Here is a 14,038-nt window from a genome sequence, read left to right as displayed (position 1 = left end):
GGTCTCCATCCCTCTCTCCTCCCCTTCACAGTCAAATTCCCCGAAGAGCTGTCTACACACTGTCTTCCTTTTCTCACTTCCCACTTACTCCTCAACCCACTTCCATCTGCTGCCACCCTCACCCGCCACCGAAATAGCTCTTGCTGAGGTCCCGGTGGCCTCCTTCTCATCAGAACTGGCAGGCTCTTGTCAGCCCTCTTGTCTTGACCTCTCAACAGCATCCCACATGACTGGCCACTTCCTCTTTCTAGGAACCGTCGAGTCCTCCACCTCCTGGGCACCGCTTTCCTGGGCGTCCACCTGCCTCGCTGGCTGCTCCCCGCTGTGGCGAGAGCGCAGGCTCATTCTCCCCTCCTCAGCCCAAGGGGCGGGGGTCCTCGAGGCTCTGTCCGGAGTTTCTCTCTTCTTTCTCTGGACCTTCTGTGCGCACTGCACAGTTAGCATCCGTCCAGCTGGGAGCGCTTCGCGGACACCTCTCCTCTCAGCTCTGACCGAGACACGCCACTGCCCGCCCAGCCTCTACCTCACGCATTTCGGTAGCCCAGCAAAATCAGCCTGTCCCAGACCAGCACCAACCCGCCTCCTCTGCCCCGTGTGCCACTTCCAGGGAAACCTGTCCCGGAAGGTTTCCATAGCCAGAAACCCCAGTGCCCTCCAAGCTAACGCCTCCTGCAAATCATGTGGCCGTGTCTGTTTCTGCCCACCTCCACTCCCCCCGCCCCGGCAGTACCCCTACATCCTGCCATGCCCTCTGCATAGCTACCAGTCATCTTTCCAAGCCACAAGTCGGGTTGTGTCTCCCCCTCCACCCCCCCGCCAAAACCTTTTAATGGCTTCCCATTGCTTTCCGGATGCAGAGTGAAATCATTAATTCGGCTCACAGGCAGGGTTACCTAAGACTGACAACCCTATCCACAGGTCCTCCTGGGCAGAGGGGATGGCTTCCCTCCCCTACCCCCTCCCACCTCCCGTGTGCCATCCTCTCTCCCTTCAGCCACCCAGGTCTCCTCTAGTGCCTAAACAACGAGCTCCCTCTGCTCCCTCCCTTAGCACATACTGTTCCTTCCAACTGCAAACTTTCCCCCCACCTCCCTTCGCCTGTACCTGGCCAACACCTGCTCCTATTCAGAGCTTCGATGAAGCATTCCTTCCTTGGAGAAAACTTCTCCCCCCACTCCTCCGGACGGTGGCCAGGTCAGCTTCCTTCCAACTTTATCCCCCCTCGAAACCTGTGCACCTTCCTTCAAGGCATTTTCATCCGTTGTCACTATTTATTAGTGTGATTAACTGATGATTCACCTCTCTCCTACCACACTCTGTTTCACGTAGACAAGAAGCACATTAGATTTTTTTCCTCAGCCCAGTGATTGGCATGTGGTTGGCACTCAAATACGTTCTAAAAATCTTTTTTATTACGCACATCTGAAAACCTAGAAAGGAGAGAATAAATAAACCCCTATGTACCCATTACCTAGATGGGTAGTTATATAAAGAATTATTAACATTGCGGGGGGCGGGGAGCCTGGGTGGCTCAGTCGGTTAAGCATCTGACTTCGGCTCAGGTCATAATCTCACAGTTTGTGGGTTCGAGCCCCGTGTTGGGCTCTGTGCTGACAGCTCAGAGTCTGGAGCCTGCTTTGGATTCTGTGTCTCCTTCTCTCTCTCTGCTTCTCCTCCGCTCAAGCTCTGTCTCTGTCTCTGTCTCTCTCAAAAATAAATATTAAAAATAAAATTTTTAAGAATTATTAACATTTTTGCATGTTTATCATTTTTGCTGAAATATTTTCAAGTGATTTAGGGTTTGCATGACTGTTCATCCCTAAATAGGAAGTTGTCTTAATACAATATTATGCTCACACCTTACAAAATTAACCATAATTCCTTTATATCATCTAACATCCAGCCCATATTCAAATTTCCCTAAGCGTCCTCCCAGAATGTTTCTGCATTTGGTTTGTTCCAACCAGGATCTAAATAAGGTCCACACATTGCAATTGGTTATGTCTCTTAAGTCTCATTTAAATCTAGAATAACTTTTTCCCCCATGCCATTGAGTTGTTGAATTGCTGAAGTATTTTAAGTGAATTACAGACATCATGTCCCACCTTCTAGATTTCTCTGATTGCCTCCTTGTGATGTTGTTTATCCTGTATTTCCTGAAAACTGGAAATTAGATCTACAGGCTTGATTAGATTCAGGTTGACTAGACTAGCAAAAACACCTCGTGGGTAATGCTTCCCTCATATTGCACGACGTCTTGTGTCCTCAATGCCTGAGTTCCAGCCTTAGTAACGGAACACTGACTGGTAGGTGCCATTGGTGAGAGCCGATTTATTTATTTTTTTTTTAATTTTTTTTTTCAACGTTTATTTATTTTTGGGACAGAGAGAGACAGAGCATGAACGGGCAAGGGGCAGAGAGAGAGGGAGACACAGAATCGGAAACAGGCTCCAGGCTCTGAGCCATCAGCCCAGAGCCTGACGCGGGGCTCGAACTCACGGACCTGTGAGATCGTGACCTGGCTGAAGTCGGACGCTTAACCGACTGCGCCACCCAGGCGCCCCCCGATTTATTTATTGAGAAGTTGCATTTTCTTCCTTTAGGGCCAGCAAATAATCTGTGGGATAATACTTTGGAGTGACTGTTTTGTTTTTGTTTTTGTTTTTTTTTATCTACTTTTTTAAAGTAAGCTCTATGCCCAACAGAGGCCTCGAACTCAGGATCCCAAGGTCAAGAGTCACATGCTCTAACAACTGAGTCGGCCACACGCCCCATGGATGACCACGTTTTTAATAAACGAATGAAGTAGGTCAGTGTGGCTGAACAGTGATGAGGACTGTGGGCAGGAACTCAAAGGGGTGACTGCCTTGATAAGAAATTTGGATTTTATCCTGTAGGATTGGGAATTAAGGACCACTTTTAAGCACAGGAAATCATGTGGTCAGACTTGGCAAGGGAAAGGGGTGAGGAAGCACAAAGGGAAGGAGAACTAGCATTTCCTGAATGCTCAGCCTGAACTCAACTGTGTGCTCGGGGTTTGGCATACTTGATCAAAGTGAAACCTTCCGCTCTGTTTAAAACCAAAATCCTATTTTGCAGATGAGGGAAATGGAGGCGTCACCCATCACTCACCCAAGGTTGCAGCAAGAGATGGTGAAGGTCTGATGGAAGGCAGTGACCACAAGCATGGACAGGTATCTGAGGGAGAATCGGCAGCACTTGGAGGAGCTGGCTGTGGGGAGGAGGGGAAGCTGAGGCTTCCCGCACATCATGGGTGGGATGTAGGAGGAGACAGAGCAGGTTGGAGGGGAAGATAATGAGCTCAGGCTTCCAGCTGCCCAGATGTCTCCAAGCCGCTCTCTTGAGAAATGGTGTTTATTACATGACAATGTCTATAATTTGGCTTCCGGCAGGACTCGATAATTAGCTTAAGTTATCCTTCTTTGGCATTTCATTCAAAGCAAGGACACTCTTACATTCATTCTGATGAGACCTGTTTTCTGTTCGAGGTACAGGAGGACAGTGAGCCTAGAGCCCTACAGTCTGTCTCCTGGCTCGAGTGGGTCAGAGACTGAAGCCAGTGGATGGGCTGTCTGTCCTCTCAGCTAGCATCTGTCTGCCTCTGGGGCTTAGAAGCGTGGATGCCCCCTCTGATAGGGAGCCGCCTGAGGGTGGGGTCCTGGAACCTGAACATTCCGTGCCCAGCAGAAGTGTAGCCCAGAGATCGGTTCCAAGAGCCACTGGGAGGTACAGTGAGGAGAAAGATGGTTAACAGAAGTCCACTGGGAGGCACCTGCCGAGGTTGCCACAGGGATGCTTCGGGCTGAAAGGGGGCTGCCTTTAGGGAAACTTTGTTGTTTTTTTTTTTTTTCCAACGTTTATTTATTTTGGGGACAGAGAGAGACAGAGCATGAATGGGGGAGGGGCAGAGAGAGAGGGAGACACAGAATCAGAAACAGGCTCCAGGCTCTGAGCCATCAGCCCAGAGCCTGACGCGGGGCTTGAACTCATGGACCGCGAGATCGTGACCTGGCTGAAGTCGGACGCTTAACCGACTGCGCCACCCAGGCGCCCCAAGGGAAACTTTGATTTAAGAGGTACTTACAAGGCAGGTTTTATGAGACTTGGGGGCTGATTCACAGGAGGAGGGAGAGAGAGAAAGACTCGAGAAGGACCCTCACGTTTCTTTCTCAGGAGAGAGAGGAGGCTATTAACTGAAGTAGGACAAGAGGAGGGGTGGGCCCAGGGATGAGGAGATGTCATTTCAGTTTTGGTCGCAGTTCCCAGGGACCGAATATAAGTGGAAGTGGATGCGGTCTGAGGAGCCCGGGGTTGGGGGTGGGGGGAGGTCTTGGATTAGAGAACAGTCAGGACTAACTCACGGGGACATGGGTCAGGGTAGAAACCATAGGTGTGAACACGCTCTGCCAGGGAAAGTCATGTGCATCGGGAAGAGGACCCCTGTGGGATGGGCAGAGGCAAAGGACCTCCGCAAAGGTGGCTGGGAAACGTGAGAGAGTGAGGCGTGCAGCGCGGTCGTGAGGATTCAGTGCTGTGGAGAGGTTAAGCAGGACGGTGACCAAGGAGCTGCTGGCCTTAACGATTCTGAGATGAACCAGCCAGGGGTCTGGGAAACCGACTCTGGCTTCTTAGGAAAAGTAGAGAAATGGGAAGGATCACCTAGCGTTGGAGCCCTGGGGCCAAGAGGCAAAGAGCACAGCTGTCTCTCAGCAGGAACTGGCATCGGACACGGCACCCCCTGGGCACCGCGGGCACAGCCACCAAGAGGGCCCCCCACCGGCCTCTGTCCTGGCCACTTGGTTCCTCCAGAACACAGCATGAGGGCCTCAGACTGGCGACACTTGGATCCTGGGCCCACAGCTCCGTGTCCAGGGCACGAAGACAGATGCTCAGAAGTCCTTCAGTTCTTTCAGTAAATGTGTACTGAGCACCAAGTATGTGTCAGGCACAGTTCTAGGCCCTTGAATACAGCAACCAAATCCAAAAAGATCCTCGTCTTCGTGGCACTTACATCGGAGGGGGCCACAAACCGCACACAGAAACCCAGGGATAATGAGCCGGTGAAGGACAAAGGAAAAGTATAAGGAAGATAAGGGGTGGGGCAGAAAGGGTGCAGGTTGCAGTTTTAAGGTGGCCCACCAGAAGGCAGGGGCATGCCAGCTGTGCACGGGAAACAACAAGGAAGCTGGTGTGGCCACAGCACAGGAACAAGGGGAAGGGTGGAGACGGGGCCAGAGGGGTTGGGGCAGCAGGCTCTGTGAGACCTTACGGGCCCCTCCCTATAAGGAGTTGGGCTCGTGTGTGCATCGTGAAGGTGAGGCTGGCAGGATCTGCGGACAGAGCAGAGCGTGAGCAAAATCAGAAATTCAGGTTTGGGGCCCGAAGAGCTAGAAAGATTGAGTTGCCGTCAGTGGAGATGGAGGAGGCTGTGGGGGAAGCAGTTGGTGCAGGGGGAGGTGGGGAGCGAAGGGGAGATGGAGAGTTCTAGGGCAGATCACCCAGTGGGGCATTCCTCTGGAACAGGAAGCGGGGCACTGGCCAGGCGATGACCTCCAGAAAACACTGGCGACAGGCGGTGACTGGTGACTGACCCCTGGCAGAGCAATTTCGGCAGGGGTGAGGAGGGCCGGAGAGTCAACTCGAGTGGTGTAAATCAGGTCTCCTGATTTACAAAGCAGAGCAGGGGTGGGAGACAGAGAGACCAGGAGACAAGTGCCGGGGAGTGGCCTTTTGGACGGAGGGGGCCTGAGCCCATTTGGAGGGTGAGAGGAAAGAGGTAGATGCGAGAGGGGTTGCAGATCAGGAATAAAGAGACCCCACAAGAGGGAGGAGGGATGGGTCCCAGCAGAGGCTTAGCCTAGACAAGCAGAGGTTCGAGCTCAAGGCGCTTGGGCCCAGGAACAAAGACAAGGGTCCCAGGGACATTTCGACAGAAGTGGCCAGGCCAACAGTGGAGAGTGGGAAGTCAGGCACGACTCTGGGATTTTCAAGCCCGACTCTGCCATCCATCCTGAAGGCCTTCCGCGTCCCCTTCTGAGTCCAGACTTCCTCATCTTCACACCAGCCAGCCGCGGGGCCTCACCCTGCACCCTGCCATGGCCAAGGTAAACTGCACCCAGAAGGCTCAACGCCCTGAGCACCGACTCCTACCTGAACCCAAAGCCACGCAGCTGCTTTCTCTGCTTCTGCTGCGGGTCACCGTTGGGGAATACTGCCCAGCCGATGTCCCCCAGCCCCAAGGGGCTCCCTCTCCTGCTCTCCGCCTGAGCCCCCCACCCAGCAATGGCTGTGCTTCCTGTTTCAGAAAAAAAAAAAAATACAGTGCAGAGTAAGAGAAATCAAATTCAGAAGAGTACACATTGTAAGATTCCACTTTTATGAAGCTCTAGAACCAGCAAAATGAATCTCTCCTGATCTACGGTGATAGAAATCACATCGGTGTTTGCCTGCGTCTGGAGGAATGTAATGGGACATGAAGGAACTTTCTGGGGAGATGGAAATGCTCTATATGCTCTATATCTTTACTGCGGAGGCGGCTACGTGGCTGTATAGATTTGTCAAAAGTCATCACTTGTAAGGTTAAGATGCGTGCATTTGATTATATGTCAATTATTCCATACAAAGTTGATTAAAAAAAAATAGAGAACCATGGATGTTAATTAAACTCCTTGCAGTAACCAATGCACAATATATACATATATCAAATCATGATGTTGTGCACCTGAAACTAATACAAAGTTATGAATTGTATCTCAATAGAACGGGGGGGGGGGGAACCCAGAGGACTAAAAAATGTTGTAAAAAGAGAAAATGCATGCTAACAAGCAGAAAAGTCCTACACTCAGACATTCACCAGTGACATCCTTCACTTCCTTCCTTCTCTCTGGGGGAAGTAGAGCACCTGCTCTGGTCCACCCAAGCCTCGTGCGGGAGACTGACCTGGAAAACTGCCAGCCAGCCCTCCCTGACCTCCCCGCCTCTCCCCTTGCCGTGTCTCCGTCTAGCTCTCAGCCCAGCCCCTGGGGAGGTCGTCTGGACTCACACTGTCTCCCCCTCCTCATGCAATCCGCTGCCATCCCCTCCGCCACAGTGGACCAGCTGCCCCACTCTGAGACACCTGCCCTGCAAGCCATTCCCTCTCTCCTTCCTCTCTCCTCCCTGGTTTCTATGACACCGTTTTCTCTGTGGTCTGGACACTTCTCATGCTCTTTGCCTGGCTTCTCTCCCTCTGCCCCTTCTTAAATGCGTCCGGCCTTGGCCTTCTGCTCTCTGCACCTGCACAGCCTCCCAGCGTGATCTCACCCACACCAGGGCTTCAGTTACCATCTACTGCTGACAATGCTCAAAGATATCTCTGATATTTTTTCAGAGTATCAAGGATATGGCAGAGGAGGTGGGAAGAAGATCACGTGTGCTTCAAAAGCATTTTACAACTTTTAAAGTGACACACACATCCAACCCTCTTCAGGGACGGTCCGCTCGACCTCAAAATCGGCAAGCCCCAGTCCGAATTCATCAACTCTCCCGATCCTCTTCCCCCTCCTCCTCATTTCTTCAGGAGCCCTGCTGTTTAAGCCAGAAAACGAGGGGCGCCTAGGTGGCTCAGTCGGTGAAGCATCCAACTCTTGGTTTCAGCCCAGGTCATGATCTCATGGCTCGTGAGTTCGAGCCCTACATCGGGCTCTGTGCTAATAGTGCAGAGCCTGCTTAGGATTCTCTCTCTCCCTCTCTCTCTCTGCTCCTCCCCTGCTCTCTCTCTCTCTCTCTCTTTCCCTCTCTCTCAAAATAAATAAATAAACTTAAAAAAAAAAAAGAAGAAGAAACCTGGGAGTCACCTTCACACTCCATGACTACCTTCTGTCCATCACTCCCTTCTCTCTACTTCACCCTCTACACCTCCTGTCTCTCCATCCCAACACACCAGTACCACACTCCAGTACAGGCCTGACTCCTTACTCCCAGCAATGGTCATTCATCCATTGACACATCGGCTGATTCATTCATTCATTCGGCAAGTATTAACTGAACACCCATTACGTGCCAGATGCTGACCCAGATGTTTAGGATACATCAGTGAAGGGGCGCCCGGGTAGCTCAGTCGGCTAAGCGTCCGACTTCGGCTCAGGTCATGATCTCACAGTTCGTGGGTTCGAGCCCCAAGTCGGCCTCTGTGCTGACAGCTCAGAGCCTGGAGCCTGCTTCCGATTCTGTGTCTCCCTCTCTCTCTGCCCCTCCCTCGCTCACACTCTGTCTCTCTCTCTCAAAAATAAACATTAAAAAAAAAAATCATTGCTCAATGGAACTTACATCCTGGCACTGCGATAATTTCCGAGGTCATTCCATCATCCTCGTGAACCCTCTGACCTCCAACTCTGCTGCGGCCACAGTGGACTCGTCATCATGTGCATCTGCTCAGCATCTTCCACGGGATCTCATGCTCCTGGGGTCAAGTCTGGTCCACATGTGAGGTGCCCTGATCCCTTCCCTCCCATCTGCTCTCATGTCCGCTTTCCTCCCCTGCCCTCTCCTTTTAGTCCTTCACCGAACCCTCCTCCCCCCCAGAACACAGTGGTGCTCTCGCGCTAACACTTACACTTCCCGGTCCTCTGCCTTCAGGGCTTCCCTCACCTGACTACCCGGCAAACTCCTGGTCACCTTCAAGTCACAGCTCTGACCCTGTCCCTTCCAAGGAGCCTTGCTCGACTTCCCCAGGCAGATGCCGGGGAAGGGGCTCTCCCCGTAGGGTGGCCCAGCCCCCATCATAACACATCATACTGTGTGGCGCCATTCGCCTGCCCACCAGCTGGCTCTTCCTCTCCACCCTGAATGTCTGCAGGGCTGCAACCTGCTTCGATCCTCTCTGCGTCACCACCGTCTGCCCCCTTACCTGGCACACACATAGTAGGGGTCAGCAAACGGTGGTGGGCTAAATAACCGGCAGTGAATTAGTACTGGTGTCACAGACAGGGAGAGGCTTGGGGAGAAGGGGACAGTGAGTTCTGAACTGGCTCCAGAACAGCCCTCTTACGGACAATTTGGATCCCATGCTTAAAAGCAGGGTTCAAATCCTGCTTCTGTACCTACTGGCCGTATGCTCTTTGTGCCCCCAAGCTCGTCCCCTTCCCTGTAAAATGGGGACAAGAAGAGAACCTGTCACATTAGATGTCTGGCACCGTGCCTGGCACATCAGCTCCATCAAAAGTGAGCTGTTGCCGCTGGCACCACAATCCTCCCAGGTGTCCATCGTTGTCTCCTGACCCTCCCATCCCCCTAGTGCGTGCTCCACTACCCCCTCCCTTCTCGCCTCCCAATCCACGCTTGACCCACAACCGCCAGCGCCTGGAATTTTCCGGGCTGAGATCACCAGGGACCTCCTCCTTGCAGAACCCTTTCCTCTCTTGACCTCCCAATGGCATGTGACCCTGGCATCACTTCCTCCTTCTTCAAAGTCCCTCTCTGACTTCCATGACGCGAACCCTCCAACTTCTCAGGAGAGCCTTCTGGCCCTCTCCCTCTGGGTCTCTCCAGCCCAGACTCTGCCGATCCAGACACAAACAATCAACTGCCTACCGAGCATCACCGCCCCGTGTGCCACACCCGATGCCAGCACGTCTCAAGCGGTTCCTTACCAGCTCCACCCCCGCCCCTCCCCTCACTCCTGGGATCTACCGGTGAGAGGACAGACAAGCCCCATCCACCAAACCCCCAGGCTACACCTCTGGGAGTCATCCCCTCGGTCTTGCCCGCCCCCCAAGCAGCCCCAGTCCTACTCTTAACATCCCACCTTCTTGACATCTTCATACCCAGCCCTCCACTCATCCCCCTCCGCTCTGCTGGAGTCAAACCATCTTCTCTCAGCAGGGCCCTTGTAAGTCTCCTACCACCTGCTATTCAAATGTGCTCTCCCGGATCAACAACACAGCATCACCTGGGAACTTGTTAAAAATGATGCATCTCAGACCCCCACCTCGGACCTACTGAATCAGAATCTGCATTTTAACAAGACCCCCCAGGGACTCCCATGCATTTTAAAGGTTGAGAATTGCTATCCTAACCAATCTCCCAACCTCTAGCCTCCCCCCAACTCTAACCAACCCCAGACTTGACAACCGATGTGCAAATATGGTTTGCACCTCTTAAAAGCCCTTAGTGAGACTCCCCACTGCCCTCAGGATTAAACCCAAACTCCTCACCAAAACATCCAAGGTCTCCTCAATCTAGCGTCCGCCTTAAGGCTTTCCCTCTAACCTTCCCTCCTGCTCTCCGGCCACACAAACCACCTGGTGGCTGCCACAAGGCACACCTTCAGTGTCACAAGGAACACTTTGCTGGTTCCTACCTCTGTGCCTTTGCACGTGCTGTCCCCGCCCCCCCCCCCCCCCACCTTGCTTGGAATGCTGTACCTCTTATCTGCTTGTACACACTTGGTCCCAGCTGAGACTTTCTCTGACTCCATGAACACAGTTACTTTCTTTCTGCCCGTGTCAGCACTGTCCTGAGCACTAGCATGGCTCTTACATCCTTGAAGTTATTTCTCTATAGGTCTGCCAGTCCCACCACCCTGGGCGCTGTGTCTCTCCGAGGGCCCATCCATGATGATTCAATGAAGTATTTGCTAAAAGACTGAATAATACAACTTTTTCAACTTCTGTCGTGACAGCAACTGGAACAGGAAGAATGGAGATGAGACTTCAGGAGGAACTGGTGGAAAAGGGGAACACAGCAGGGCAAATATGCTATTCATCTGGCATCTCTCAGTCTGGAAACTTCCCAAGAGCAAAGTCATCAACCACAAAATGTTAACTCCAAGGAGATTTTCAAGATCTGGTCACCCAACCAAATGCCAGAGAGGGCAAGTGCTTTGGCCAAGGTCACAGCCGGCTAGGGGCAGGGCTGGAACTAGATTCCAGGTAGCTCTGGGGAAACTTGGGGCAGATGGCTACTTCACTCCACGAACCTCTTCCTTTCCTATCCAATTTCCATCCCTAAAGGAAGTCCCCCATGCTCTAATGTGATCTGAGGGACTACCTGGGCTCACTCGAAGCTTTTAAAGCACCTGCTGGGACCTGGGCGGGCTGGAGTTGCCAAAGCCCCGACGATTGGAAGAGGGCATCCAATTGTCCCCATCTTCCAGATTGGCAAACTTTGGTTCTGAGACTCTGTGTCACCCTGCTAGCTAATGGCAGAGGCAGGATTTGACACTAAGTACTGTGCTGTTCCCGTAGAAAGATCTGAAAAGTCAAAAATCCCACCCATGCAGAGTCACTATTTACAATAATCATGACGACTGGCCGCCTAATGCCTGGGGAATCCCCTCGCTCCCACCAGTTCCTCTTTAAATCAATCCTCTTTCCCTCTTGCATAGGAGGCCTGACTTAGGAAAGAACCTGTACACCCGCCCTCGCACCCCAGCCAGGCCTACTGGAGAGACCACCGCAGAGTCATAACCTTTGACTGGGAAATCACCCTTCCCTGTGCCGGGGACTTGACAATGTCACTGTTCACATCAACACTGGGGCTGGTACTAGCGTCCACACTCTGAGATGGGGGAACTGAGGGTCGCAGATAACGCAATACTAGCCGATGGTCAAAGCCAGTAAGTGGCTAGGCTGGGTCTTGAACCCACGTCTTTCTGACGCTAGCGCTCCTCTTTCTGTTCGGCCACGTACAGGCTTTCCCACCCAGCAGGAAACCACCTGAAGCCTCTTACTGGGTTACCTAGAGAAAGTAACTTAACCTCTCTGAACGCCCCAAGGTCAGAAGCTTTGCTTTCGGGAGGGAAAAGCGAGACGCAAACGAAACGCAAACCCGCGGGCGCCGGCGCAGTTCTTTCCCGGAGCCCGGGGCTTTCTAACGGGGAGGGCGCGCCCCCAGTCCCCGGGACGCGCGAAACCCAGCGCCCGGCCGGCTAGGCAGAAGCGAAACCTCGACACTCTTCAGCCTCCCCCGCTCGGTTCTGGGAACCAGAGAGACAGGCTTCGTGGAAACGCGCGCGGCGGCAGCCGCCTCGGACCCCGGGACCGCCCCGACCACAGCCCGAAGTCCCGGGCTGGGAGGTGCGGGGGCCGGCGCGGTCGGGCCCGAGCAGCAGCGCTACGCGCGCTTCCGCCCCGCTCGGCTCCGGCGGCGGCCGCGGCGGCCCCACAATCCCCTTCTGGCTCCGGGGACGGGCGGGGCGGGGCGGGGCGGGGCGGGCCGAGCGGGCGGAAATAATTTTCTGTTTGGTCCTCTCTGCCCCAGTCCCTCAGCCGCGGGACGCGCGAGTCGGGCGAGGATGCCGGAGGCGGGAAGCGGGAGCGGGAACACGCTGCTGCCCTGGCAAGCTTAGAGGGGCGGGCGGAGCAGGGATTGAGCGCCTACTGTGTGCCTCAGCGCTTTCCAAAAGGATTTTCGTTAGATCTTCACTGCAGCGCTTGCCAGAGGGAGTTAACGTCCCATTTCAAGAGGAACAAGCTGAGCCTGAGAGGTCAAGTCACTCGCGAAAAATTGCACAGCCAGGATCAGCGTGACATCCCAAATCAGTGCTCAGTTACACCGAAGAGAGCACGACGAACTTGAACCACTTGTTGGCTGAGTCTTGTTCTTGCTCGTGGTGTGTGTAAGCACACAGTAGGTTCTCAGGAAAATATTGGAAGACCGGTAATGAGCTTTACAGCTCAGCCATGGGAACACCCGCCACTAATCCAGCCCAACCCTCGGGGCACCGGGTTTCCCCAGTGACCTCGGAAGGGAACACTTGCGCTGGGCGGACATCTCAGTTAAACACAGGCATTCGACCTACACGTGGTGGCGGACCCCCAGCCCTACCAGAGGACAGATCGGGTTCAAGTCCCCGCTCTGCCGCTTTCAGGCTGTGTGACTTTGGGCAAGTCACTTATCCGCCGGAACCAAAACTAATCTATTTATAAAATAAGATATTAACACCCACCCCCAAGGGTTGTGGGGAGGATTAAACGAAACAGTGTTCCTAATACACTTACTAAGTGCCCAAGTATCTCGCGTTCACCACACACTCTTCGGGCGCTGCACCCGCACGGGATGAGACCCAAAGACAAAGCCTCCTCCGCCCCAGTGCCCACGTCGCCCGCCCCTGGATGCAGGGACCGATGGGCCTTCGAGTGACCCTCGTCCGGCGAAACCCGAAACTTTGGCCGCGGTTGGTCCCGAAAGCAAATATTCAAATATTCCGAAAATGGTGCATGGCTAGGGCTGACATTTTTGCGTTTAATTTTCTTCAAGTTTTATTCTTGTCAGTAAAAGTAATTCGTTAGAAACTCCTAAGTGAGACTTCTCGTCTTTTTCTTAACTTTTCGTATGAGCGAAGTTCACAAAGCGGACCAGGATACCGGCTTTTGGCAGTCCTCGCGGGGATCCCGGTCCTCGCAGGAATCCGGGTCCTCCGGCCGGTCCCGACAACCCCTAGCTCTCGGCCCCCTCCCCCAGGCACGGAAGCAGCGGAGACGGGCCTCCTCCCCGCCGCGCCCGTTTAGAGCTTCTACGTCCTGGCAGCCCCTCCGGGATTCTTGGGTCCTCGCCGGAGTGAGGGAGGTGGAGGGCTGCAGCCCAGGGCTCAGCTTCCCCGACCTCCCCAAACGCCAGTGTCGCTGGGATTAGGGAGTAAATCCCTGACGCCAAAGACCAGGTCAAGGACAAGTTCTCCCCCGTCCTACTCCCCCCCCCGTCCTGGGCGGGGATTCACCCACCCCCCCCACCCCCCCACCCCCCCCCCCGCTTCCCGGATGAAAGGTACTAAATAGACGCGAGGGGAGGGGTGGCGGCGGGTCCTGGCCCCTTGATGTTCCGGTTGAACAGGTGCGGGTGAAAAGGAGGCGGTCCCGGCGGAAGAGTCGGCCAGGGGGGCAGTGCGCGGAAGAGGGGGGCAACCTCCTCCACCCTCAAGTACCCCTGCCGCTCTTCCCCTCTCCTCTCCGTCTGCCCCTCCCCCGCAGGAAGCGTTCCCGGGCGCAAGGTCTTTGAAGTGTCGCTGAAGCCCTCCGGACTGCCTTCTCCCCTCCGC

Source organism: Prionailurus viverrinus, unplaced genomic scaffold (genome assembly GCF_022837055.1).
Source record: "Prionailurus viverrinus isolate Anna unplaced genomic scaffold, UM_Priviv_1.0 scaffold_35, whole genome shotgun sequence".
Classification (NCBI taxonomy): domain Eukaryota; kingdom Metazoa; phylum Chordata; class Mammalia; order Carnivora; family Felidae; genus Prionailurus; species Prionailurus viverrinus.
Note: the sequence above shows the minus strand (reverse complement) of the source record.